The sequence below is a fragment of the Phyllobates terribilis genome, unplaced genomic scaffold, assembly GCF_046119375.1.
Source record: "Phyllobates terribilis strain yellow unplaced genomic scaffold, ASM4611937v1 Scaffold_134__1_contigs__length_4944459, whole genome shotgun sequence".
In the NCBI taxonomy this organism is placed as follows: domain Eukaryota; kingdom Metazoa; phylum Chordata; class Amphibia; order Anura; family Dendrobatidae; genus Phyllobates; species Phyllobates terribilis.
The window spans coordinates 695459-721115 of NW_027362894.1; the positions used below are offsets into that span (position 1 = coordinate 695459).

Consider the following 25657-nt stretch of genomic DNA (forward strand, 5'->3'; position numbering starts at 1 on the left):
TGGCTTCTGCAACTTTGAACATGAAAAATCCAATGAGGAGAAGAAAAGCAAAGCCAAAGAGTCCATCCCAAAATCCGACAAACAAGCAAAATGAACAAAAAACATTGAATTCAATTCTTTCTGATTTTAGAAACTGCATTAAAGAAGGGGTGCACCGGTCCTGGAGATACTGCAATACCAGGTCAATGCGTGGAGTGGACAGAGCAAGCTCTTTTTCCATCTCCCTGTTCTAAAAATCCATTTAATATATGGTCCCCAGATAGGGGACGTATCAGATATTAAACTGATAAGAACAGATACTACACTTGATCTTAGCCAAAAGGCCGAGAAGCGATAACCAGAATTGGTTTCAAACTACGGAGCCACCCAAGGATCCTGAAAAGTCCATTTGTGGAGATGAGCTCCTGGACTCCCGTTAAGAAGACATGTTGTCAACCTCTAGATCCCTTACATGCCTGCACTTTTCGGCTTGCTGCTGCTGCAATCCACGCGTTTTAGATCTGCATAACTCCACCTCTTTAAACACAGCACCTTCACCCCCTGCTGTTCCCACCCGTCTCAACACCGTTGGAAGGGAGGAGAACCAATTAAGGCGGGGGGTGGGGTGGAACGAGCAGCTGTCTACCCTTAGCAGGAGGGCTCCTGATTACATACCTCTCCTGCTGCTGCTGCTGCTGGCTGTCCAGCAGCAGACTGAAGGTGGCTGCTGCTGTGCACAGGTATATAAAGGCTCAGAGCCTATTATGACACGCGCAGCCAGCGTTCCATTGCCACATTCCATCTACTGCAGGCAGGATACCTGGCTGGCTGAATGTCGCTGAGAAGCTCACAGAGACCGCCATAAGCAACAGTTTAACAGAATGCCACAGACTAATCAACCAAACTTTTTGGGTTGGGTTCTCTTTTATAGTCTGCAGGCATTAAATGAAAGAAGTCAGTGTTCCAGCAGAAGGAGACAACGTTTCAGAAAAGGCATTGTAGCAAACCAAAAAAGAAATTTTAAGCGCAGCAGAGTAACCAGCGCACATACCTGTTAGCTCAGGTGAGTTTAAAAGGCTGCTGTTGATAACAAGGGCATTTGCTAAATAGATGGTGTGTGTGCAACAATATACTGAAAGGTCAATTATATTGTGCAGCTTATCTCACCACCTGTAGTTATTTAGGTGAAAGCTCCAAAATGCTTGCCTAATATGTCTGTTTATCCAAAAGGAAGTAAAAAGGGAGAGCTAGAAAGATAGCATTGCATCACATTACATGGCAATGCAATGCACAGTTGCTGAAGTTGAACCAAAATGAGCTTGTAATCTGGCTTCTGCAACTTTGAACATGAAAAATCCAATGAGGAGAAGAAAAGCAAAGCCAAAGAGTCCATCCCAAAATCCGACAAACAAGCAAAATGAACAAAAAACATTGAATTCAATTCTTTCTGATTTTAGAAACTGCATTAAAGAAGGGGTGCACCGGTCCTGGAGATACTGCAATACCAGGTCAATGCGTGGAGTGGACAGAGCAAGCTCTTTTTCCATCTCCCTGTTCTAAAAATCCATTTAATATATGGTCCCCAGATAGGGGACGTATCAGATATTAAACTGATAAGAACAGATACTACACTTGATCTTAGCCAAAAGGCCGAGAAGCGATAACCAGAATTGGTTTCAAACTACGGAGCCACCCAAGGATCCTGAAAAGTCCATTTGTGGAGATGAGCTCCTGGACTCCCGTTAAGAAGACATGTTGTCAACCTCTAGATCCCTTACATGCCTGCACTTTTCGGCTTGCTGCTGCTGCAATCCACGCGTTTTAGATCTGCATAACTCCACCTCTTTAAACACAGCACCTTCACCCCCTGCTGTTCCCACCCGCCTCAACACCGTTGGAAGGGAGGAGAACCAATTAAGGCGGGGGGTGGGGTGGAACGAGCAGCTGTCTACCCTTAGCAGGAGGGCTCCTGATTACATACCTCTCCTGCTGCTGCTGCTGCTGGCTGTCCAGCAGCAGACTGAAGGTGGCTGCTGCTGTGCACAGGTATATAAAGGCTCAGAGCCTATTATGACACGCGCAGCCAGCGTTCCATTGCCACATTCCATCTACTGCAGGCAGGATACCTGGCTGGCTGAATGTCGCTGAGAAGCTCACAGAGACCGCCATAAGCAACAGTTTAACAGAATGCCACAGACTAATCAACCAAACTTTTTGGGTTGGGTTCTCTTTTATAGTCTGCAGGCATTAAATGAAAGAAGTCAGTGTTCCAGCAGAAGGAGACAACGTTTCAGAAAAGGCATTGTAGCAAACCAAAAAAGATATTTTAAGCGCAGCAGAGTAACCAGCGCACATACCTGTTAGCTCAGGTGAGTTTAAAAGGCTGCTGTTGATAACAAGGGCATTTGCTAAATAGATGGTGTGTGTGCAACAATATACTGAAAGGTCAATTATATTGTGCAGCTTATCTCACCACCTGTAGTTATTTAGGTGAAAGCTCCAAAATGCTTGCCTAATATGTCTGTTTATCCAAAAGGAAGTAAAAAGGGAGAGCTAGAAAGATAGCATTGCATCACATTACATGGCAATGCAATGCACAGTTGCTGAAGTTGAACCAAAATGAGCTTGTAATCTGGCTTCTGCAACTTTGAACATGAAAAATCCAATGAGGAGAAGAAAAGCAAAGCCAAAGAGTCCATCCCAAAATCCGACAAACAAGCAAAATGAACAAAAAACATTGAATTCAATTCTTTCTGATTTTAGAAACTGCATTAAAGAAGGGGTGCACCGGTCCTGGAGATACTTCAATACCAGGTCAATGCGTGGAGTGGACAGAGCAAGCTCTTTTTCCATCTCCCTGTTCTAAAAATCCATTTAATATATGGTCCCCAGATAGGGGACGTATCAGATATTAAACTGATAAGAACAGATACTACACTTGATCTTAGCCAAAAGGCCGAGAAGCGATAACCAGAATTGGTTTCAAACTACGGAGCCACCCAAGGATCCTGAAAAGTCCATTTGTGGAGATGAGCTCCTGGACTCCCGTTAAGAAGACATGTTGTCAACCTCTAGATCCCTTACATGCCTGCACTTTTCGGCTTGCTGCTGCTGCAATCCACGCGTTTTAGATCTGCATAACTCCACCTCTTTAAACACAGCACCTTCACCCCCTGCTGTTCCCACCCGCCTCAACACCGTTGGAAGGGAGGAGAACCAATTAAGGCGGGGGGTGGGGTGGAACGAGCAGCTGTCTACCCTTAGCAGGAGGGCTCCTGATTACATACCTCTCCTGCTGCTGCTGCTGCTGGCTGTCCAGCAGCAGACTGAAGGTGGCTGCTGCTGTGCACAGGTATATAAAGGCTCAGAGCCTATTATGACACGCGCAGCCAGCGTTCCATTGCCACATTCCATCTACTGCAGGCAGGATACCTGGCTGGCTGAATGTCGCTGAGAAGCTCACAGAGACCGCCATAAGCAACAGTTTAACAGAATGCCACAGACTAATCAACCAAACTTTTTGGGTTGGGTTCTCTTTTATAGTCTGCAGGCATTAAATGAAAGAAGTCAGTGTTCCAGCAGAAGGAGACAACGTTTCAGAAAAGGCATTGTAGCAAACCAAAAAAGAAATTTTAAGCGCAGCAGAGTAACCAGCGCACATACCTGTTAGCTCAGGTGAGTTTAAAAGGCTGCTGTTGATAACAAGGGCATTTGCTAAATAGATGGTGTGTGTGCAACAATATACTGAAAGGTCAATTATATTGTGCAGCTTATCTCACCACCTGTAGTTATTTAGGTGAAAGCTCCAAAATGCTTGCCTAATATGTCTGTTTATCCAAAAGGAAGTAAAAAGGGAGAGCTAGAAAGATAGCATTGCATCACATTACATGGCAATGCAATGCACAGTTGCTGAAGTTGAACCAAAATGAGCTTGTAATCTGGCTTCTGCAACTTTGAACATGAAAAATCCAATGAGGAGAAGAAAAGCAAAGCCAAAGAGTCCATCCCAAAATCCGACAAACAAGCAAAATGAACAAAAAACATTGAATTCAATTCTTTCTGATTTTAGAAACTGCATTAAAGAAGGGGTGCACCGGTCCTGGAGATACTGCAATACCAGGTCAATGCGTGGAGTGGACAGAGCAAGCTCTTTTTCCATCTCCCTGTTCTAAAAATCCATTTAATATATGGTCCCCAGATAGGGGACGTATCAGATATTAAACTGATAAGAACAGATACTACACTTGATCTTAGCCAAAAGGCCGAGGAGCGATAACCAGAATTGGTTTCAAACTACGGAGCCACCCAAGGATCCTGAAAAGTCCATTTGTGGAGATGAGCTCCTGGACTCCCGTTAAGAAGACATGTTGTCAACCTCTAGATCCCTTACATGCCTGCACTTTTCGGCTTGCTGCTGCTGCAATCCACGCGTTTTAGATCTGCATAACTCCACCTCTTTAAACACAGCACCTTCACCCCCTGCTGTTCCCACCCGCCTCAACACCGTTGGAAGGGAGGAGAACCAATTAAGGCGGGGGGTGGGGTGGAACGAGCAGCTGTCTACCCTTAGCAGGAGGGCTCCTGATTACATACCTCTCCTGCTGCTGCTGCTGCTGGCTGTCCAGCAGCAGACTGAAGGTGGCTGCTGCTGTGCACAGGTATATAAAGGCTCAGAGCCTATTATGACACGCGCAGCCAGCGTTCCATTGCCACATTCCATCTACTGCAGGCAGGATACCTGGCTGGCTGAATGTCGCTGAGAAGCTCACAGAGACCGCCATAAGCAACAGTTTAACAGAATGCCACAGACTAATCAACCAAACTTTTTGGGTTGGGTTCTCTTTTATAGTCTGCAGGCATTAAATGAAAGAAGTCAGTGTTCCAGCAGAGGGAGACAACGTTTCAGAAAAGGCATTGTAGCAAACCAAAAAAGAAATTTTAAGCGCAGCAGAGTAACCAGCGCACATACCTGTTAGCTCAGGTGAGTTTAAAAGGCTGCTGTTGATAACAAGGGCATTTGCTAAATAGATGGTGTGTGTGCAACAATATACTGAAAGGTCAATTATATTGTGCAGCTTATCTCACCACCTGTAGTTATTTAGGTGAAAGCTCCAAAATGCTTGCCTAATATGTCTGTTTATCCAAAAGGAAGTAAAAAGGGAGAGCTAGAAAGATAGCATTGCGTCACATTACATGGCAATGCAATGCACAGTTGCTGAAGTTGAACCAAAATGAGCTTGTAATCTGGCTTCTGCAACTTTGAACATGAAAAATCCAATGAGGAGAAGAAAAGCAAAGCCAAAGAGTCCATCCCAAAATCCGACAAACAAGCAAAATGAACAAAAAACATTGAATTCAATTCTTTCTGATTTTAGAAACTGCATTAAAGAAGGGGTGCACCGGTCCTGGAGATACTGCAATACCAGGTCAATGCGTGGAGTGGACAGAGCAAGCTCTTTTTCCATCTCCCTGTTCTAAAAATCCATTTAATATATGGTCCCCAGATAGGGGACGTATCAGATATTAAACTGATAAGAACAGATACTACACTTGATCTTAGCCAAAAGGCCGAGAAGCGATAACCAGAATTGGTTTCAAACTACGGAGCCACCCAAGGATCCTGAAAAGTCCATTTGTGGAGATGAGCTCCTGGACTCCCGTTAAGAAGACATGTTGTCAACCTCTAGATCCCTTACATGCCTGCACTTTTCGGCTTGCTGCTGCTGCAATCCACGCGTTTTAGATCTGCATAACTCCACCTCTTTAAACACAGCACCTTCACCCCCTGCTGTTCCCACCCGCCTCAACACCGTTGGAAGGGAGGAGAACCAATTAAGGCGGGGGGTGGGGTGGAACGAGCAGCTGTCTACCCTTAGCAGGAGGGCTCCTGATTACATACCTCTCCTGCTGCTGCTGCTGCTGGCTGTCCAGCAGCAGACTGAAGGTGGCTGCTGCTGTGCACAGGTATATAAAGGCTCAGAGCCTATTATGACACGCGCAGCCAGCGTTCCATTGCCACATTCCATCTACTGCAGGCAGGATACCTGGCTGGCTGAATGTCGCTGAGAAGCTCACAGAGACCGCCATAAGCAACAGTTTAACAGAATGCCACAGACTAATCAACCAAACTTTTTGGGTTGGGTTCTCTTTTATAGTCTGCAGGCATTAAATGAAAGAAGTCAGTGTTCCAGCAGAGGGAGACAACGTTTCAGAAAAGGCATTGTAGCAAACCAAAAAAGAAATTTTAAGCGCAGCAGAGTAACCAGCGCACATACCTGTTAGCTCAGGTGAGTTTAAAAGGCTGCTGTTGATAACAAGGGCATTTGCTAAATAGATGGTGTGTGTGCAACAATATACTGAAAGGTCAATTATATTGTGCAGCTTATCTCACCACCTGTAGTTATTTAGGTGAAAGCTCCAAAATGCTTGCCTAATATGTCTGTTTATCCAAAAGGAAGTAAAAAGGGAGAGCTAGAAAGATAGCATTGCATCACATTACATGGCAATGCAATGCACAGTTGCTGAAGTTGAACCAAAAAGAGCTTGTAATCTGGCTTCTGCAACTTTGAACATGAAAAATCCAATGAGGAGAAGAAAAGCAAAGCCAAAGAGTCCATCCCAAAATCCGACAAACAAGCAAAATTAACAAAAAACATTGAATTCAATTCTTTCTGATTTTAGAAACTGTATTAAAGAAGGGGTGCACCGGTCCTGGAGATACTGCAATACCAGGTCAATGCGTGGAGTGGACAGAGCAAGCTCTTTTTCCATCTCCCTGTTCTAAAAATCCATTTAATATATGGTCCCCAGATAGGGGACGTATCAGATATTAAACTGATAAGAACAGATACTACACTTGATCTTAGCCAAAAGGCCGAGAAGCGATAACCAGAATTGGTTTCAAACTACGGAGCCACCCAAGGATCCTGAAAAGTCCATTTGTGGATATGAGCTCCTGGACTCCCGTTAAGAAGACATGTTGTCAACCTCTAGATCCCTTACATGCCTGCACTTTTCGGCTTGCTGCTGCTGCAATCCACACTTTTTAGATCTGCATAACTCCACCTCTTTAAACACAGCACCTTCACCCCCTGCTGTTCCCACCCGCCTCAACACCGTTGGAAGGGAGGAGAACCAATTAAGGCGGGGGGTGGGGTGGAACGAGCAGCTGTCTACCCTTAGCAGGAGGGCTCCTGATTACATACCTCTCCTGCTGCTGCTGCTGCTGGCTGTCCAGCAGCAGACTGAAGGTGGCTGCTGCTGTGCACAGGTATATAAAGGCTCAGAGCCTATTATGACACGCGCAGCCAGCGTTCCATTGCCACATTCCATCTACTGCAGGCAGGATACCTGGCTGGCTGAATGTCACTGAGAAGCTCACAGAGACCGCCATAAGCAACAGTTTAACAGAATGCCACAGACTAATCAACCAAACTTTTTGGGTTGGGTTCTCTTTTATAGTCTGCAGGCATTAAATGAAAGAAGTCAGTGTTCCAGCAGAGGGAGACAACGTTTCAGAAAAGGCATTGTAGCAAACCAAAAAAGAAATTTTAAGCGCAGCAGAGTAACCAGCGCACATACCTGTTAGCTCAGGTGAGTTTAAAAGGCTGCTGTTGATAACAAGGGCATTTGCTAAATAGATGGTGTGTGTGCAACAATATACTGAAAGGTCAATTATATTGTGCAGCTTATCTCACCACCTGTAGTTATTTAGGTGAAAGCTCCAAAATGCTTGCCTAATATGTCTGTTTATCCAAAAGGAAGTAAAAGGGGAGAGCTAGAAAGATAGCATTGCATCACATTACATGGCAATGCAATGCACAGTTGCTGAAGTTGAACCAAACTGAGCTTGTAATCTGGCTTCTGCAACTTTGAACATGAAAAATCCAATGAGGAGAAGAAAAGCAAAGCCAAAGAGTCCATCCCAAAATCCGACAAACAAGCAAAATGAACAAAAAACATTGAATTCAATTCTTTCTGATTTTAGAAACTGCATTAAAGAAGGGGTACACCGGTCCTGGAGATACTGCAATACCAGGTCAATGCGTGGAGTGGACAGAGCAAGCTCTTTTTCCATCTCCCTGTTCTAAAAATCCATTTAATATATGGTCCCCAGATAGGGGACGTATCAGATATTAAACTGATAAGAACAGATACTACACTTGATCTTAGCCAAAAGGCCGAGAAGCGATAACCAGAATTGGTTTCAAACTACGGAGCCACCCAAGGATCCTGAAAAGTCCATTTGTGGAGATGAGCTCCTGGACTCCCGTTAAGAAGACATGTTGTCAACCTCTAGATCCCTTACATGCCTGCACTTTTCGGCTTGCTGCTGCTGCAATCCACGCGTTTTAGATCTGCATAACTCCACTTCTTTAAACACAGCACCTTCACCCCCTGCTGTTCCCACCCGCCTCAACACCGTTGGAAGGGAGGAGAACCAATTAAGGCGGGGGGTGGGGTGGAACGAGCAGCTGTCTACCCTTAGCAGGAGGGCTCCTGATTACATACCTCTCCTGCTGCTGCTGCTGCTGGCTGTCCAGCAGCAGACTGAAGGTGGCTGCTGCTGTGCACAGGTATATAAAGGCTCAGAGCCTATTATGACACGCGCAGCCAGCGTTCCATTGCCACATTCCATCTACTGCAGGCAGGATACCTGGCTGGCTGAATGTCGCTGAGAAGCTCACAGAGACCGCCATAAGCAACAGTTTAACAGAATGCCACAGACTAATCAACCAAACTTTTTGGGTTGGGTTCTCTTTTATAGTCTGCAGGCATTAAATGAAAGAAGTCAGTGTTCCAGCAGAGGGAGACAACGTTTCAGAAAAGGCATTGTAGCAAACCAAAAAAGAAATTTTAAGCGCAGCAGAGTAACCAGCGCACATACCTGTTAGCTCAGGTGAGTTTAAAAGGCTGCTGTTGATAACAAGGGCATTTGCTAAATAGATGGTGTGTGTGCAACAATATACTGAAAGGTCAATTATATTGTGCAGCTTATCTCACCACCTGTAGTTATTCAGGTGAAAGCTCCAAAATGCTTGCCTAATATGTCTGTTTATCCAAAAGGAAGTAAAAAGGGAGAGCTAGAAAGATAGCATTGCATCACATTACATGGCAATGCAATGCACAGTTGCTGAAGTTGAACCAAAATGAGCTTGTAATCTGGCTTCTGCAACTTTGAACATGAAAAATCCAATGAGGAGAAGAAAAGCAAAGCCAAAGAGTCCATCCCAAAATCCGACAAACAAGCAAAATGAACAAAAAACATTGAATTCAATTCTTTCTGATTTTAGAAACTGCATTAAAGAAGGGGTGCACCGGTCCTGGAGATACTGCAATACCAGGTCAATGCGTGGAGTGGACAGAGCAAGCTCTTTTTCCATCTCCCTGTTCTAAAAATCCATTTAATATATGGTCCCCAGATAGGGGACGTATCAGATATTAAACTGATAAGAACAGATACTACACTTGATCTTAGCCAAAAGGCCGAGAAGCGCTAACCAGAATTGGTTTCAAACTACGGAGCCACCCAAGGATCCTGAAAAGTCCATTTGTGGAGATGAGCTCCTGGACTCCCGTTAAGAAGACATGTTGTCAACCTCTAGATCCCTTACATGCCTGCACTTTTCGGCTTGCTGCTGCTGCAATCCACGCGTTTTAGATCTGCATAACTCCACCTCTTTAAACACAGCACCTTCACCCCCTGCTGTTCCCACCCGCCTCAACACCGTTGGAAGGGAGGAGAACCAATTAAGGCGGGGGGTGGGGTGGAACGAGCAGCTGTCTACCCTTAGCAGGAGGGCTCCTGATTACATACCTCTCCTGCTGCTGCTGCTGCTGGCTGTCCAGCAGCAGACTGAAGGTGGCTGCTGCTGTGCACAGGTATATAAAGGCTCAGAGCCTATTATGACACGCGCAGCCAGCGTTCCATTGCCACATTCCATCTACTGCAGGCAGGATACCTGGCTGGCTGAATGTCGCTGAGAAGCTCACAGAGACCGCCATAAGCAACAGTTTAACAGAATGCCACAGACTAATCAACCAAACTTTTTGGGTTGGGTTCTCTTTTATAGTCTGCAGGCATTAAATGAAAGAAGTCAGTGTTCCAGCAGAAGGAGACAACGTTTCAGAAAAGGCATTGTAGCAAACCAAAAAAGAAATTTTAAGCGCAGCAGAGTAACCAGCGCACATACCTGTTAGCTCAGGTGAGTTTAAAAGGCTGCTGTTGATAACAAGGGCATTTGCTAAATAGATGGTGTGTGTGCAACAATATACTGAAAGGTCAATTATATTGTGCAGCTTATCTCACCACCTGTAGTTATTTAGGTGAAAGCTCCAAAATGCTTGCCTAATATGTCTGTTTATCCAAAAGGAAGTAAAAAGGGAGAGCTAGAAAGATAGCATTGCATCACATTACATGGCAATGCAATGCACAGTTGCTGAAGTTGAACCAAAATGAGCTTGTAATCTGGCTTCTGCAACTTTGAACATGAAAAATCCAATGAGGAGAAGAAAAGCAAAGCCAAAGAGTCCATCCCAAAATCCGACAAACAAGCAAAATGAACAAAAAACATTGAATTCAATTCTTTCTGATTTTAGAAACTGCATTAAAGAAGGGGTGCACCGGTCCTGGAGATACTGCAATACCAGGTCAATGCGTGGAGTGGACAGAGCAAGCTCTTTTTCCATCTCCCTGTTCTAAAAATCCATTTAATATATGGTCCCCAGATAGGGGACGTATCAGATATTAAACTGATAAGAACAGATACTACACTTGATCATAGCCAAAAGGCCGAGAAGCGATAACCAGAATTGGTTTCAAACTACGGAGCCACCCAAGGATCCTGAAAAGTCCATTCGTGGAGATGAGCTCCTGGACTCCCATTAAGAAGACATGTTGTCAACCTCTAGATCCCTTACATGCCTGCACTTTTCGGCTTGCTGCTGCTGCAATCCACGCGTTTTAGATCTGCATAACTCCACCTCTTTAAACACAGCACCTTCACCCCCTGCTGTTCCCACCCGCCTCAACACCGTTGGAAGGGAGGAGAACCAATTAAGGCGGGGGGTGGGGTGGAACGAGCAGCTGTCTACCCTTAGCAGGAGGGCTCCTGATTACATACCTCTCCTGCTGCTGCTGCTGCTGGCTGTCCAGCAGCAGACTGAAGGTGGCTGCTGCTGTGCACAGGTAGATAAAGGCTCAGAGCCTATTATGACACGCGCAGCCAGCGTTCCATTGCCACATTCCATCTACTGCAGGCAGGATACCTGGCTGGCTGAATGTCGCTGAGAAGCTCACAGAGACCGCCATAAGCAACAGTTTAACAGAATGCCACAGACTAATCAACCAAACTTTTTGGGTTGGGTTCTCTTTTATAGTCTGCAGGCATTAAATGAAAGAAGTCAGTGTTCCAGCAGAGGGAGACAACGTTTCAGAAAAGGCATTGTAGCAAACCAAAAAAGAAATTTTAAGCGCAGCAGAGTAACCAGCGCACATACCTGTTAGCTCAGGTGAGTTTAAAAGGCTGCTGTTGATAACAAGGGCATTTGCTAAATAGATGGTGTGTGTGCAACAATATACTGAAAGGTCAATTATATTGTGCAGCTTATCTCACCACCTGTAGTTATTTAGGTGAAAGCTCCAAAATGCTTGCCTAATATGTCTGTTTATCCAAAAGGAAGTAAAAAGGGAGAGCTAGAAAGATAGCATTGCATCACATTACATGGCAATGCAATGCACAGTTGCTGAAGTTGAACCAAAATGAGCTTGTAATCTGGCTTCTGCAACTTTGAACATGAAAAATCCAATGAGGAGAAGAAAAGCAAAGCCAAAGAGTCCATCCCAAAATCCGACAAACAAGCAAAATGAACAAAAAACATTGAATTCAATTCTTTCTGATTTTAGAAACTGCATTAAAGAAGGGGTGCACCGGTCCTGGAGATACTGCAATACCAGGTCAATGCGTGGAGTGGACAGAGCAAGCTCTTTTTCCATCTCCCTGTTCTAAAAATCCATTTAATATATGGTCCCCAGATAGGGGACGTATCAGATATTAAACTGATAAGAACAGATACTACACTTGATCTTAGCCAAAAGGCCGAGAAGCGATAACCAGAATTGGTTTCAAACTACGGAGCCACCCAAGGATCCTGAAAAGTCCATTTGTGGAGATGAGCTCCTGGACTCCCGTTAAGAAGACATGTTGTCAACCTCTAGATCCCTTACATGCCTGCACTTTTCGGCTTGCTGCTGCTGCAATCCACGCGTTTTAGATCTGCATAACTCCACTTCTTTAAACACAGCACCTTCAACCCCTGCTGTTCCCACCCGCCTCAACACCGTTGGAAGGGAGGAGAACCAATTAAGGCGGGGGGTGGGGTGGAACGAGCAGCTGTCTACCCTTAGCAGGAGGGCTCCTGATTACATACCTCTCCTGCTGCTGCTGCTGCTGGCTGTCCAGCAGCAGACTGAAGGTGGCTGCTGCTGTGCACAGGTATATAAAGGCTCAGAGCCTATTATGACACGCGCAGCCAGCGTTCCATTGCCACATTCCATCTACTGCAGGCAGGATACCTGGCTGGCTGAATTTCGCTGAGAAGCTCACAGAGACCGCCATAAGCAACAGTTTAACAGAATGCCACAGACTAATCAACCAAACTTTTTGGGTTGGGTTCTCTTTTATAGTCTGCAGGCATTAAATGAAAGAAGTCAGTGTTCCAGCAGAGGGAGACAACGTTTCAGAAAAGGCATTGTAGCAAACCAAAAAAGAAATTTTAAGCGCAGCAGAGTAACCAGCGCACATACCTGTTAGCTCAGGTGAGTTTAAAAGGCTGCTGTTGATAACAAGGGCATTTGCTAAATAGATGGTGTGTGTGCAACAATATACTGAAAGGTCAATTATATTGTGCAGCTTATCTCACCACCTGTAGTTATTTAGGTGAAAGCTCCAAAATGCTTGCCTAATATGTCTGTTTATCCAAAAGGAAGTAAAAAGGGAGAGCTAGAAAGATAGCATTGCATCACATTACATGGCAATGCAATGCACAGTTGCTGAAGTTGAACCAAAATGAGCTTGTAATCTGGCTTCTGCAACTTTGAACATGAAAAATCCAATGAGGAGAAGAAAAGCAAAGCCAAAGAGTCCATCCCAAAATCCGACAAACAAGCAAAATGAACAAAAAACATTGAATTCAATTCTTTCTGATTTTAGAAACTGCATTAAAGAAGGGGTGCACCGGTCCTGGAGATACTGCAATACCAGGTCAATGCGTGGAGTGGACAGAGCAAGCTCTTTTTCCATCTCCCTGTTCTAAAAATCCATTTAATATATGGTCCCCAGATAGGGGACGTATCAGATATTAAACTGATAAGAACAGATACTACACTTGATCTTAGCCAAAAGGCCGAGAAGCGATAACCAGAATTGGTTTCAAACTACGGAGCCACCCAAGGATCCTGAAAAGTCCATTTGTGGAGATGAGCTCCTGGACTCCCGTTAAGAAGACATGTTGTCAACCTCTAGATCCCTTACATGCCTGCACTTTTCGGCTTGCTGCTGCTGCAATCCACGCGTTTTAGATCTGCATAACTCCACTTCTTTAAACACAGCACCTTCAACCCCTGCTGTTCCCACCCGCCTCAACACCGTTGGAAGGGAGGAGAACCAATTAAGGCGGGGGGTGGGGTGGAACGAGCAGCTGTCTACCCTTAGCAGGAGGGCTCCTGATTACATACCTCTCCTGCTGCTGCTGCTGCTGGCTGTCCAGCAGCAGACTGAAGGTGGCTGCTGCTGTGCACAGGTATATAAAGGCTCAGAGCCTATTATGACACGCGCAGCCAGCGTTCCATTGCCACATTCCATCTACTGCAGGCAGGATACCTGGCTGGCTGAATTTCGCTGAGAAGCTCACAGAGACCGCCATAAGCAACAGTTTAACAGAATGCCACAGACTAATCAACCAAACTTTTTGGGTTGGGTTCTCTTTTATAGTCTGCAGGCATTAAATGAAAGAAGTCAGTGTTCCAGCAGAGGGAGACAACGTTTCAGAAAAGGCATTGTAGCAAACCAAAAAAGAAATTTTAAGCGCAGCAGAGTAACCAGCGCACATACCTGTTAGCTCAGGTGAGTTTAAAAGGCTGCTGTTGATAACAAGGGCATTTGCTAAATAGATGGTGTGTGTGCAACAATATACTGAAAGGTCAATTATATTGTGCAGCTTATCTCACCACCTGTAGTTATTTAGGTGAAAGCTCCAAAATGCTTGCCTAATATGTCTGTTTATCCAAAAGGAAGTAAAAGGGGAGAGCTAGAAAGATAGCATTGCATCACATTACATGGCAATGCAATGCACAGTTGCTGAAGTTGAACCAAAATGAGCTTGTAATCTGGCTTCTGCAACTTTGAACATGAAAAATCCAATGAGGAGAAGAAAAGCAAAGCCAAAGAGTCCATCCCAAAATCCGACAAACAAGCAAAGTGAACAAAAAACATTGAATTCAATTCTTTCTGATTTTAGAAACTGCATTAAAGAAGGGGTGCACCGGTCCTGGAGATACTGCAATACCAGGTCAATGCGTGGAGTGGACAGAGCAAGCTCTTTTTCCATCTCCCTGTTCTAAAAATCCATTTAATATATGGTCCCCAGATAGGGGACGTATCAGATATTAAACTGATAAGAACAGATACTACACTTGATCTTAGCCAAAAGGCCGAGAAGCGATAACCAGAATTGGTTTCAAACTACGGAGCCACCCAAGGATCCTGAAAAGTCCATTCGTGGAGATGAGCTCCTGGACTCCCATTAAGAAGACATGTTGTCAACCTCTAGATCCCTTACATGCCTGCACTTTTCGGCTTGCTGCTGCTGCAATCCACGCGTTTTAGATCTGCATAACTCCACCTCTTTAAACACAGCACCTTCACCCCCTGCTGTTCCCACCCGCCTCAACACCGTTGGAAGGGAGGAGAACCAATTAAGGCGGGGGGTGGGGTGGAACGAGCAGCTGTCTACCCTTAGCAGGAGGGCTCCTGATTACATACCTCTCCTGCTGCTGCTGCTGCTGGCTGTCCAGCAGCAGACTGAAGGTGGCTGCTGCTGTGCACAGGTAGATAAAGGCTCAGAGCCTATTATGACACGCGCAGCCAGCGTTCCATTGCCACATTCCATCTACTGCAGGCAGGATACCTGGCTGGCTGAATGTCGCTGAGAAGCTCACAGAGACCGCCATAAGCAACAGTTTAACAGAATGCCACAGACTAATCAACCAAACTTTTTGGGTTGGGTTCTCTTTTATAGTCTGCAGGCATTAAATGAAAGAAGTCAGTGTTCCAGCAGAGGGAGACAACGTTTCAGAAAAGGCATTGTAGCAAACCAAAAAAGAAATTTTAAGCGCAGCAGAGTAACCAGCGCACATACCTGTTAGCTCAGGTGAGTTTAAAAGGCTGCTGTTGATAACAAGGGCATTTGCTAAATAGATGGTGTGTGTGCAACAATATACTGAAAGGTCAATTATATTGTGCAGCTTATCTCACCACCTGTAGTTATTTAGGTGAAAGCTCCAAAATGCTTGCCTAATATGTCTGTTTATCCAAAAGGAAGTAAAAAGGGAGAGCTAGAAAGATAGCATTGCATCACATTACATGGCAATGCAATGCACAGTTGCTGAAGTTGAACCAAAATGAGCTTGTAATCTGGCTTCTGCAACTTTGAACATGAAAAATCCAATGAGGAGAAGAAAAGCAAAGCCAAAGAGTCCATCCCAAAATCCGACAAACAAGCAAAATGAACAAAAAACATTGAATTCAATTCTTTCTGATTTTAGAAACTGCATTAAAGAAGGGGTGCACCGGTCCTGGAGATACTGCAATACCAGGTCAATGCGTGGAGTGGACAGAGCAAGCTCTTTTTCCATCTCCCTGTTCTAAAAATCCATTTAATATATGGTCCCCAGATAGGGGACGTATCAGATATTAAACTGATAAGAACAGATACTACACTTGATCTTAGCCAAAAGGCCGAGAAGCGATAACCAGAATTGGTTTCAAACTACGGAGCCACCCAAGGATCCTGAAAAGTCCATTTGTGGAGATGAGCTCCTGGACTCCCGTTAAGAAGACATGTTGTCAACCTCTAGATCCCTTACATGCCTGCACTTTTCGGCTTGCTGCTGCTGCAATCCACGCGTTTTAGATCTGCATAACTCCACTTCTTTAAACACAGCACCTTCAACCCCTGCTGTTCCCACCCGCCTCAACACCGTTGGAAGGGAGGAGAACCAATTAAGGCGGGGGGTGGGGTGGAACGAGCAGCTGTCTACCCTTAGCAGGAGGGCTCCTGATTACATACCTCTCCTGCTGCTGCTGCTGCTGGCTGTCCAGCAGCAGACTGAAGGTGGCTGCTGCTGTGCACAGGTATATAAAGGCTCAGAGCCTATTATGACACGCGCAGCCAGCGTTCCATTGCCACATTCCATCTACTGCAGGCAGGATACCTGGCTGGCTGAATTTCGCTGAGAAGCTCACAGAGACCGCCATAAGCAACAGTTTAACAGAATGCCACAGACTAATCAACCAAACTTTTTGGGTTGGGTTCTCTTTTATAGTCTGCAGGCATTAAATGAAAGAAGTCAGTGTTCCAGCAGAGGGAGACAACGTTTCAGAAAAGGCATTGTAGCAAACCAAAAAAGAAATTTTAAGCGCAGCAGAGTAACCAGCGCACATACCTGTTAGCTCAGGTGAGTTTAAAAGGCTGCTGTTGATAACAAGGGCATTTGCTAAATAGATGGTGTGTGTGCAACAATATACTGAAAGGTCAATTATATTGTGCAGCTTATCTCACCACCTGTAGTTATTTAGGTGAAAGCTCCAAAATGCTTGCCTAATATGTCTGTTTATCCAAAAGGAAGTAAAAGGGGAGAGCTAGAAAGATAGCATTGCATCACATTACATGGCAATGCAATGCACAGTTGCTGAAGTTGAACCAAAATGAGCTTGTAATCTGGCTTCTGCAACTTTGAACATGAAAAATCCAATGAGGAGAAGAAAAGCAAAGCCAAAGAGTCCATCCCAAAATCCGACAAACAAGCAAAATGAACAAAAAACATTGAATTCAATTCTTTCTGATTTTAGAAACTGCATTAAAGAAGGGGTGCACCGGTCCTGGAGATACTGCAATACCAGGTCAATGCGTGGAGTGGACAGAGCAAGCTCTTTTTCCATCTCCCTGTTCTAAAAATCCATTTAATATATGGTCCCCAGATAGGGGACGTATCAGATATTAAACTGATAAGAACAGATACTACACTTGATCTTAGCCAAAAGGCCGAGAAGCGATAACCAGAATTGGTTTCAAACTACGGAGCCACCCAAGGATCCTGAAAAGTCCATTTGTGGAGATGAGCTCCTGGACTCCCGTTAAGAAGACATGTTGTCAACCTCTAGATCCCTTACATGCCTGCACTTTTCGGCTTGCTGCTGCTGCAATCCACGCGTTTTAGATCTGCATAACTCCACCTCTTTAAACACAGCACCTTCACCCCCTGCTGTTCCCACCCGCCTCAACACCGTTGGAAGGGAGGAGAACCAATTAAGGCGGGGGGTGGGGTGGAACGAGCAGCTGTCTACCCTTAGCAGGAGGGCTCCTGATTACATACCTCTCCTGCTGCTGCTGCTGCTGGCTGTCCAGCAGCAGACTGAAGGTGGCTGCTGCTGTGCACAGGTATATAAAGGCTCAGAGCCTATTATGACACGCGCAGCCAGCGTTCCATTGCCACATTCCATCTACTGCAGGCAGGATACCTGGCTGGCTGAATGTCGCTGAGAAGCTCACAGAGACCGCCATAAGCAACAGTTTAACAGAATGCCACAGACTAATCAACCAAACTTTTTGGGTTGGGTTCTCTTTTATAGTCTGCAGGCATTAAATGAAAGAAGTCAGTGTTCCAGCAGAGGGAGACAACGTTTCAGAAAAGGCATTGTAGCAAACCAAAAAAGAAATTTTAAGCGCAGCAGAGTAACCAGCGCACATACCTGTTAGCTCAGGTGAGTTTAAAAGGCTGCTGTTGATAACAAGGGCATTTGCTAAATAGATGGTGTGTGTGCAACAATATACTGAAAGGTCAATTATATTGTGCAGCTTATCTCACCACCTGTAGTTATTTAGGTGAAAGCTCCAAAATGCTTGCCTAATATGTCTGTTTATCCAAAAGGAAGTAAAAAGGGAGAGCTAGAAAGATAGCATTGCATCACATTACATGGCAATGCAATGCACAGTTGCTGAAGTTGAACCAAAATGAGCTTGTAATCTGGCTTCTGCAACTTTGAACATGAAAAATCCAATCAGGAGAAGAAAAGCAAAGCCAAAGAGTCCATCCCAAAATCCGACAAACAAGCAAAATGAACAAAAAACATTGAATTCAATTCTTTCTGATTTTAGAAACTGCATTAAAGAAGGGGTGCACCGGTCCTGGAGATACTGCAATACCAGGTCAATGCGTGGAGTGGACAGAGCAAGCTCTTTTTCCATCTCCCTGTTCTAAAAATCCATTTAATATATGGTCCCCAGATAGGGGACGTATCAGATATTAAACTGATAAGAACAGATACTACACTTGATCTTAGCCAAAAGGCCGAGAAGCGATAACCAGAATTGGTTTCAAACTACGGAGCCACCCAAGGATCCTGAAAAGTCCATTTGTGGAGATGAGCTCCTGGACTCCCGTTAAGAAGACATGTTGTCAACCTCTAGATCCCTTACATGCCTGCACTTTTCGGCTTGCTGCTGCTGCAATCCACGCGTTTTAGATCTGCATAACTCCACTTCTTTAAACACAGCACCTTCACCCCCTGCTGTTCCCACCCGCCTCAACACTGTTGGAAGGGAGGAGAACCAATTAAGGCGGGGGGTGGGGTGGAACGAGCAGCTGTCTACCCTTAGCAGGAGGGCTCCTGATTACATACCTCTCCTGCTGCTGCTGCTGCTGGCTGTCCAGCAGCAGACTGAAGGTGGCTGCTGCTGTGCACAGGTATATAAAGGCTCAGAGCCTATTATGACACGCGCAGCCAGCGTTCCATTGCCACATTCCATCTACTGCAGGCAGGATACCTGGCTGGCTGAATGTCGCTGAGAAGCTCACAGAGACCGCCATAAGCAACAGTTTAACAGAATGCCACAGACTAATCAACCAAACTTTTTGGGTTGGGTTCTCTTTTATAGTCTGCAGGCATTAAATGAAAGAAGTCAGTGTTCCAGCAGAGGGAGACAACGTTTCAGAAAAGGCATTGTAGCAAACCAAAAAAGAAATTTTAAGCGCAGCAGAGTAACCAGCGCACATACCTGTTAGCTCAGGTGAGTTTAAAAGGCTGCTGTTGATAACAAGGGCATTTGCTAAATAGATGGTGTGTGTGCAACAATATACTGAAAGGTCAATTATATTGTGCAGCTTATCTCACCACCTGTAGTTATTTAGGTGAAAGCTCCAAAATGCTTGCCTAATATGTCTGTTTATCCAAAAGGAAGTAAAAGGGGAGAGCTAGAAAGATAGCATTGCATCACATTACATGGCAATGCAATGCACAGTTGCTGAAGTTGAACCAAAATGAGCTTGTAATCTGGCTTCTGCAACTTTGAACATGAAAAATCCAATGAGGAGAAGAAAAGCAAAGCCAAAGAGTCCATCCCAAAATCCGACAAACAAGCAAAATGAACAAAAAACATTGAATTCAATTCTTTCTGATTTTAGAAACTGCATTAAAGAAGGGGTGCACCGGTCCTGGAGATACTGCAATACCAGGTCAATGCGTGGAGTGGACAGAGCAAGCTCTTTTTCCATCTCCCTGTTCTAAAAATCCATTTAATATATGGTCCCCAGATAGGGGACGTATCAGATATTAAACTGATAAGAACAGATTTTTTTTTTTTTTTTTTCCATAACACTCAGATTACAAGTACCATCTCGATTCCATACTTCTGAAAACGGTGATGGACCAAATCCATCATCGTGTCATTTTAAAACAAAAAAACATTATTTAATGCATATACAAAAAAAACAAAACAACAACCAGTATTTCCTCTCAGACACATAATATATAGAGGAAGGAAACAAAACACATTACTGCATTCCTCCCTTCAACGCATAATATGTTAGATACTCCAACAGTCCTTTCTCTTGCGAGAAAGATTCAAAGTTTGTATTCACATAATCTATCCATGTCCTTCCCACCTTATAGGTTTCAAAAAACCTCTCTTTATTTGCCTTCACACTTGCGATTACCTTTGGAAAAAAAGCTTCAAAACACACACCACTTCCCTTCATTTCCGCAATCCCTTTTTTAACTTTGTCCATTTCTTTATCAGCTTCCTCCTCTTCTGTTTGCCTCTGAACCTCTACCATCTTCTTTTTTTCTTTCTTTTCCGCCTTTGCACTTTCCATCTTCTCCTTATTACTCTTTCTCTTTGGGCATTCCTTAAACCTATGCCCAATTTCCATACACAGGTTACACTTATTCCTTTCTACTGGACATGATTTAGAAACATGTCCTTCCGTTTTACACTTCCAACACTTTTCTGCAGTACAGTCTTCACGTTTATGACCATATACCTCACAAATTGAACAAAAGGAATCCATCCCATTAAAGAATAAATTCCCACTTACTTTACCAAGCTTAAACCTTTGAGGCGGGTAGGAAAAACTCCTATCCTTGTTCATGTTAAATTCCACAAAAAATTTCCACTTTCCCGTCCATACTCCGAATTCATTCATTACTTTACCTTTTGATACTACAGACTTGGCAAAACCACTCAAAAACGTGACAATGTCCTCTTCTGGAACCAGTGGTGAAAACATCTTCACTGTCACCATCTTTTCACTACTAAATACGTGACGTTGAAACCGAATTCCAACAAACTTCTCATGTCTCAATTCATCAAAAGAATCCATATAGTTCTCCAAAATCTTCCTAGACTCAAAAAACACGTCATAGACACCCTTTTGGGGATAATCCATAACTGCCACGATGTCTTCTTTTTTCACCTTTGCGACACCCAAGATGATCTCCTTCATAATAAACCGAAAGTCCTTAACCTTCTGACAGTCTCTCCGGACAAAAATCCGGAAAGCGGTCTCCACACGTGATTGTTCTGGAACCTCCAACTTCGGCCACAACTCCGCCTCTGTTGCCATGATTCTCCAACAGAATGAGCGTAATCTCCACTCCAACACACAGAAGGAGCGAGTATGATCGCTTCCCGTTGTCTGGGGACTAAGCCGACACGCCTATAGCAGCAAGGGGGTGAAGTCCCCACAATTAAGTAAGGACGATCCCCCAAGGCCGACGAGCCAGGTACCCCAGACACCTCCAACCAAAACCAAGGCAGCAATCGCTAAATCACTGCACTTGATCTTAGCCAAAAGGCCGAGAAGCGATAACCAGAATTGGTTTCAAACTACGGAGCCACCCAAGGATCCTGAAAAGTCCATTTGTGGAGATGAGCTCCTGGACTCCCGTTAAGAAGACATGTTGTCAACCTTAAGATCCCTTACATGCCTGCACTTTTCGGCTTGCTGCTGCTGCAATCCACGCGTTTTAGATCTGCATAACTCCACCTCTTTAAACACAGCACCTTCACCCCCTGCTGTTCCCACCCGCCTCAACACCGTTGGAAGGGAGGAGAACCAATTAAGGCGGGGGGTGGGGTGGAACGAGCAGCTGTCTACCCTTAGCAGGAGGGCTCCTGATTACATACCTCTCCTGCTGCTGCTGCTGCTGGCTGTCCAGCAGCAGACTGAAGGTGGCTGCTGCTGTGCACAGGTATATAAAGGCTCAGAGCCTATTATGACACGCGCAGCCAGCGTTCCATTGCCACATTCCATCTACTGCAGGCAGGATACCTGGCTGGCTGAATGTCGCTGAGAAGCTCACAGAGACCGCCATAAGCAACAGTTTAACAGAATGCCACAGACTAATCAACCAAACTTTTTGGGTTGGGTTCTCTTTTATAGTCTGCAGGCATTAAATGAAAGAAGTCAGTGTTCCAGCAGAGGGAGACAACGTTTCAGAAAAGGCATTGTAGCAAACCAAAAAAGAAATTTTAAGCGCAGCAGAGTAACCAGCGCACATACCTGTTAGCTCAGGTGAGTTTAAAAGGCTGCTGTTGATAACAAGGGCATTTGCTAAATAGATGGTGTGTGTGCAACAATATACTGAAAGGTCAATTATATTGTGCAGCTTATCTCACCACCTGTAGTTATTTAGGTGAAAGCTCCAAAATGCTTGCCTAATATGTCTGTTTATCCAAAAGGAAGTAAAAGGGGAGAGCTAGAAAGATAGCATTGCATCACATTACATGGCAATGCAATGCACAGTTGCTGAAGTTGAACCAAAATGAGCTTGTAATCTGGCTTCTGCAACTTTGAACATGAAAAATCCAATGAGGAGAAGAAAAGCAAAGCCAAAGAGTCCATCCCAAAATCCGACAAACAAGCAAAATGAACAAAAAACATTGAATTCAATTCTTTCTGATTTTAGAAACTGCATTAAAGAAGGGGTGCACCGGTCCTGGAGATACTGCAATACCAGGTCAATGCGTGGAGTGGACAGAGCAAGCTCTTTTTCCATCTCCCTGTTCTAAAAATCCATTTAATATATGGTCCCCAGATAGGGGACGTATCAGATATTAAACTGATAAGAACAGATACTACACTTGATCTTAGCCAAAAGGCCGAGAAGCGATAACCAGAATTGGTTTCAAACTACGGAGCCACCCAAGGATCCTGAAAAGTCCATTTGTGGAGATGAGCTCCTGGACTCCCGTTAAGAAGACATGTTGTCAACCTCTAGATCCCTTACATGCCTGCACTTTTCGGCTTGCTGCTGCTGCAATCCACGCGTTTTAGATCTGCATAACTCCACCTCTTTAAACACAGCACCTTCACCCCCTGCTGTTCCCACCCGCCTCAACACCGTTGGAAGGGAGGAGAACCAATTAAGGCGGGGGGTGGGGTGGAACGAGCAGCTGTCTACCCTTAGCAGGAGGGCTCCTGATTACATACCTCTCCTGCTGCTGCTGCTGCTGGCTGTCCAGCAGCAGACTGAAGGTGGCTGCTGCTGTGCACAGGTATATAAAGGCTCAGAGCCTATTATGACACGCGCAGCCAGCGTTCCATTGCCACATTCCATCTACTGCAGGCAGGATACCTGGCTGGCTGAATGTCGCTGAGAAGCTCACAGAGACCGCCATAAGCAACAGTTTAACAGAATGCCACAGACTAATCAACCAAACTTTTTGGGTTGGGTTCTCTTTTATAGTCTGCAGGCATTAAATGAAAGAAGTCAGTGTTCCAGCAGAGGGAGACAACGTTTCAGAAAAGGCATTGTAGCAAACCAAAAAAGAAATTTTAAGCGCAGCAGAGTAACCAGCGCACATACCTGTTAGCTCAGGTGAGTTTAAAAGGCTGCTGTTGATAACAAGGGCATTTGCTAAATAGATGGTGTGTGTGCAACAATATACTGAAAGGTCAATTATATTGTGCAGCTTATCTCACCACCTGTAGTTATTTAGGTGAAAGCTCCAAAATGCTTGCCTAATATGTCTGTTTATCCAAAAGGAAGTAAAAAGGGAGAGCTAGAAAGATAGCATTGCATCACATTACATGGCAATGCAATGCACAGTTGCTGAAGTTGAACCAAAATGAGCTTGTAATCTGGCTTCTGCAACTTTGAACATGAAAAATCCAATGAGGAGAAGAAAAGCAAAGCCAAAGGGTCCATCCCAAAATCCGACAAACAAGCAAAATGAACAAAAAACATTGAATTCAATTCTTTCTGATTTTAGAAACTGCATTAAAGAAGGGGTGCACCGGTCCTGGAGATACTGCAATACCAGGTCAATGCGTGGAGTGGACAGAGCAAGCTCTTTTTCCATCTCCCTGTTCTAAAAATCCATTTAATATATGGTCCCCAGATAGGGGACGTATCAGATATTAAACTGATAAGAACAGATTTTTTGATTGAATATATCTTTTATTAGCACAAAAAATAAGTTAACAGACAGTGTACAGTGCCGCAGCCCAGTACACACAGAATTCTACATCATATTTACATAGCATGAGGATACGACGCACTAACTAGACACATCACACCCCTATGCTACACAAAACACTCAATCTGAAAGAAAAAGCATGTCAATCAATACAGTACGACGAACCGTGATAAGGGATGGGGATTGGGAAAAAGGGGATGGGGAGGGGAAAATCACAGGCCCGAAGCTTTATTGAAAGACAAGACACATAAGGGGAGAGGGGGAGGAGGGGTTTAGTCCTCGTCCTCGTCCTCCGGACCGTCCATGATGGAATAGTCTCTGAGCAGGCTGTGGATCAGCCTGCGGCAGTCCTGGATGGACATCCTCTCCCTCCTCAAGATGAGCCGGTTCCTGGCGACCCAAACGGCATCCTTGAAGCAGTTCATAAGGCGCCAAGCCTCCTGGATGGCTCCGACGGTATGAACCCCAGGGAAGAGTCCGTAAAGCACAGAATGGTGCGATAGGCTCGCCCTGGGGACAGAGTTCCTCAGGTCGTCCTCAAGTGCAGTCAATAGGCGCTGTGCAAATCCGCAGTCCCAAAAAGTGTGCAAAGATGTTTCCTCCACGAAGGGGCACCTTGGGCAGTACCGGGTCTTGCACAGGTTCCGGGCATGCATGAATGACCGGACGGGCAGTCCGCCCTGAATCGCCATCCACGACAAGTCCTTGTGCCCGTTGGTCAGCCTGTCAGACGACACATTTGTCCACACAGTCTCCAGCGTGTCCTGGTGAAGTCCTGTGATGTTCTCCACATCATCCTTGGCTCTGATTAGCTTGTGGATAGTTTTGGGCTTCCACAAGTCGGGCTTGAGTCCCTCCAGTTGATGCTCCCCCACAAATCGAACGACGTCTCCGTAGAACCATGGCGTCGTCCAGTTGTAGGGGAAGGAGCTGTCCCACTTGTCCCAGCCGAGTCGCCTCCAAAGAGGAAGCAGGAAGAAGCGAGACATGGACCTGCCCGCGGAGCCATTCTTGACTTGCAAAGTCCGGCGGACACAATCACACACAAAAGAGGATCGCAGGAGGGTGGGGATATCTGGAACGCCCTTCCCACCCTTGCGAGGCTCCTTGTACATGACGGCCCGCCTGACTCTGTCCATCTTGGATCCCCAGACAAAGTGAAACACTGTCCTGGTAATGGCCCTGCACACAGTGACGTGTGGGGGCCAGGCCTGCGCCGTGTACTGCAAGACGGGCAGGACCTCATTACGCAGGACGAGTGCCTTACCCTCACAAGTGAGGTGTCTGAGGCTCCAGAGTCCGATCCGTTGCTTCACCTTGGCCAAGCGTTCTTGCCAGGACTTGAGGGCCGCTCCTTCCTTCCCGAACCAGACTCCCAGCACCTTGAGGAAATCCGGTTGAATGTTGAAGGGGAAGGGGGCGGAGGAGGCCGGCTGCCAATCCCCGAAGAGCATGGCTTCCGACTTCCTGCAGTTGACTTTGGCCCCTGAAGCCCGGCCGAACCTCTCACACGTCTGGACGAGGGCGTCGACTGAACCACGATCAGCGCAGAAGACGGTGACGTCGTCCATGTAGAGCGAGCACTTGACCTCGTGTCGTCCCGGACCCGGTGCGGTGATCCCTCTGATCTCTCCATTCT

General features: G+C 45.3%; 18 non-coding genes across 18 annotated transcripts; all 18 read right to left on the reverse strand.

Annotated features, from left to right (window-relative positions):
• Positions 1-144: 144 nt before the first annotated feature.
• Positions 145-335, reverse strand: LOC141204483 (U2 spliceosomal RNA). Its single transcript, XR_012275345.1, has one exon. It is a non-coding gene; the product is annotated as a U2 spliceosomal RNA (small nuclear RNA).
• Positions 336-1450: 1115 nt separating this feature from the next.
• On the reverse strand, positions 1451-1641 carry LOC141204484 (U2 spliceosomal RNA). The gene has a single exon (XR_012275346.1). It is a non-coding gene; the product is annotated as a U2 spliceosomal RNA (small nuclear RNA).
• Positions 1642-2756: 1115 nt separating this feature from the next.
• On the reverse strand, positions 2757-2947 carry LOC141204140 (U2 spliceosomal RNA). The gene has a single exon (XR_012275112.1). It is a non-coding gene; the product is annotated as a U2 spliceosomal RNA (small nuclear RNA).
• Positions 2948-4062: 1115 nt separating this feature from the next.
• LOC141204192 (U2 spliceosomal RNA) lies at positions 4063-4253 on the reverse strand. The gene has a single exon (XR_012275161.1). It is a non-coding gene; the product is annotated as a U2 spliceosomal RNA (small nuclear RNA).
• A 1115-nt stretch (positions 4254-5368) lies between these two features.
• Positions 5369-5559, reverse strand: LOC141204485 (U2 spliceosomal RNA). The gene has a single exon (XR_012275347.1). It is a non-coding gene; the product is annotated as a U2 spliceosomal RNA (small nuclear RNA).
• A 1115-nt stretch (positions 5560-6674) lies between these two features.
• On the reverse strand, positions 6675-6865 carry LOC141204486 (U2 spliceosomal RNA). Its single transcript, XR_012275348.1, has one exon. It is a non-coding gene; the product is annotated as a U2 spliceosomal RNA (small nuclear RNA).
• Positions 6866-7980: 1115 nt separating this feature from the next.
• On the reverse strand, positions 7981-8171 carry LOC141204101 (U2 spliceosomal RNA). The gene has a single exon (XR_012275074.1). It is a non-coding gene; the product is annotated as a U2 spliceosomal RNA (small nuclear RNA).
• A 1115-nt stretch (positions 8172-9286) lies between these two features.
• On the reverse strand, positions 9287-9477 carry LOC141204137 (U2 spliceosomal RNA). Its single transcript, XR_012275109.1, has one exon. It is a non-coding gene; the product is annotated as a U2 spliceosomal RNA (small nuclear RNA).
• Positions 9478-10592: 1115 nt separating this feature from the next.
• Positions 10593-10783, reverse strand: LOC141204129 (U2 spliceosomal RNA). Its single transcript, XR_012275101.1, has one exon. It is a non-coding gene; the product is annotated as a U2 spliceosomal RNA (small nuclear RNA).
• Positions 10784-11898: 1115 nt separating this feature from the next.
• LOC141204487 (U2 spliceosomal RNA) lies at positions 11899-12089 on the reverse strand. Its single transcript, XR_012275349.1, has one exon. It is a non-coding gene; the product is annotated as a U2 spliceosomal RNA (small nuclear RNA).
• A 1115-nt stretch (positions 12090-13204) lies between these two features.
• On the reverse strand, positions 13205-13395 carry LOC141204488 (U2 spliceosomal RNA). Its single transcript, XR_012275350.1, has one exon. It is a non-coding gene; the product is annotated as a U2 spliceosomal RNA (small nuclear RNA).
• A 1115-nt stretch (positions 13396-14510) lies between these two features.
• On the reverse strand, positions 14511-14701 carry LOC141204490 (U2 spliceosomal RNA). Its single transcript, XR_012275352.1, has one exon. It is a non-coding gene; the product is annotated as a U2 spliceosomal RNA (small nuclear RNA).
• A 1115-nt stretch (positions 14702-15816) lies between these two features.
• Positions 15817-16007, reverse strand: LOC141204491 (U2 spliceosomal RNA). The gene has a single exon (XR_012275353.1). It is a non-coding gene; the product is annotated as a U2 spliceosomal RNA (small nuclear RNA).
• Positions 16008-17122: 1115 nt separating this feature from the next.
• Positions 17123-17313, reverse strand: LOC141204492 (U2 spliceosomal RNA). The gene has a single exon (XR_012275354.1). It is a non-coding gene; the product is annotated as a U2 spliceosomal RNA (small nuclear RNA).
• A 1115-nt stretch (positions 17314-18428) lies between these two features.
• On the reverse strand, positions 18429-18619 carry LOC141204493 (U2 spliceosomal RNA). The gene has a single exon (XR_012275355.1). It is a non-coding gene; the product is annotated as a U2 spliceosomal RNA (small nuclear RNA).
• Positions 18620-19734: 1115 nt separating this feature from the next.
• LOC141204377 (U2 spliceosomal RNA) lies at positions 19735-19920 on the reverse strand. The gene has a single exon (XR_012275306.1). It is a non-coding gene; the product is annotated as a U2 spliceosomal RNA (small nuclear RNA).
• Positions 19921-22519: 2599 nt separating this feature from the next.
• LOC141204494 (U2 spliceosomal RNA) lies at positions 22520-22710 on the reverse strand. The gene has a single exon (XR_012275356.1). It is a non-coding gene; the product is annotated as a U2 spliceosomal RNA (small nuclear RNA).
• Positions 22711-23825: 1115 nt separating this feature from the next.
• On the reverse strand, positions 23826-24018 carry LOC141204245 (U2 spliceosomal RNA). Its single transcript, XR_012275212.1, has one exon. It is a non-coding gene; the product is annotated as a U2 spliceosomal RNA (small nuclear RNA).
• Between the last annotated feature and the right edge of the window lie 1639 nt (positions 24019-25657).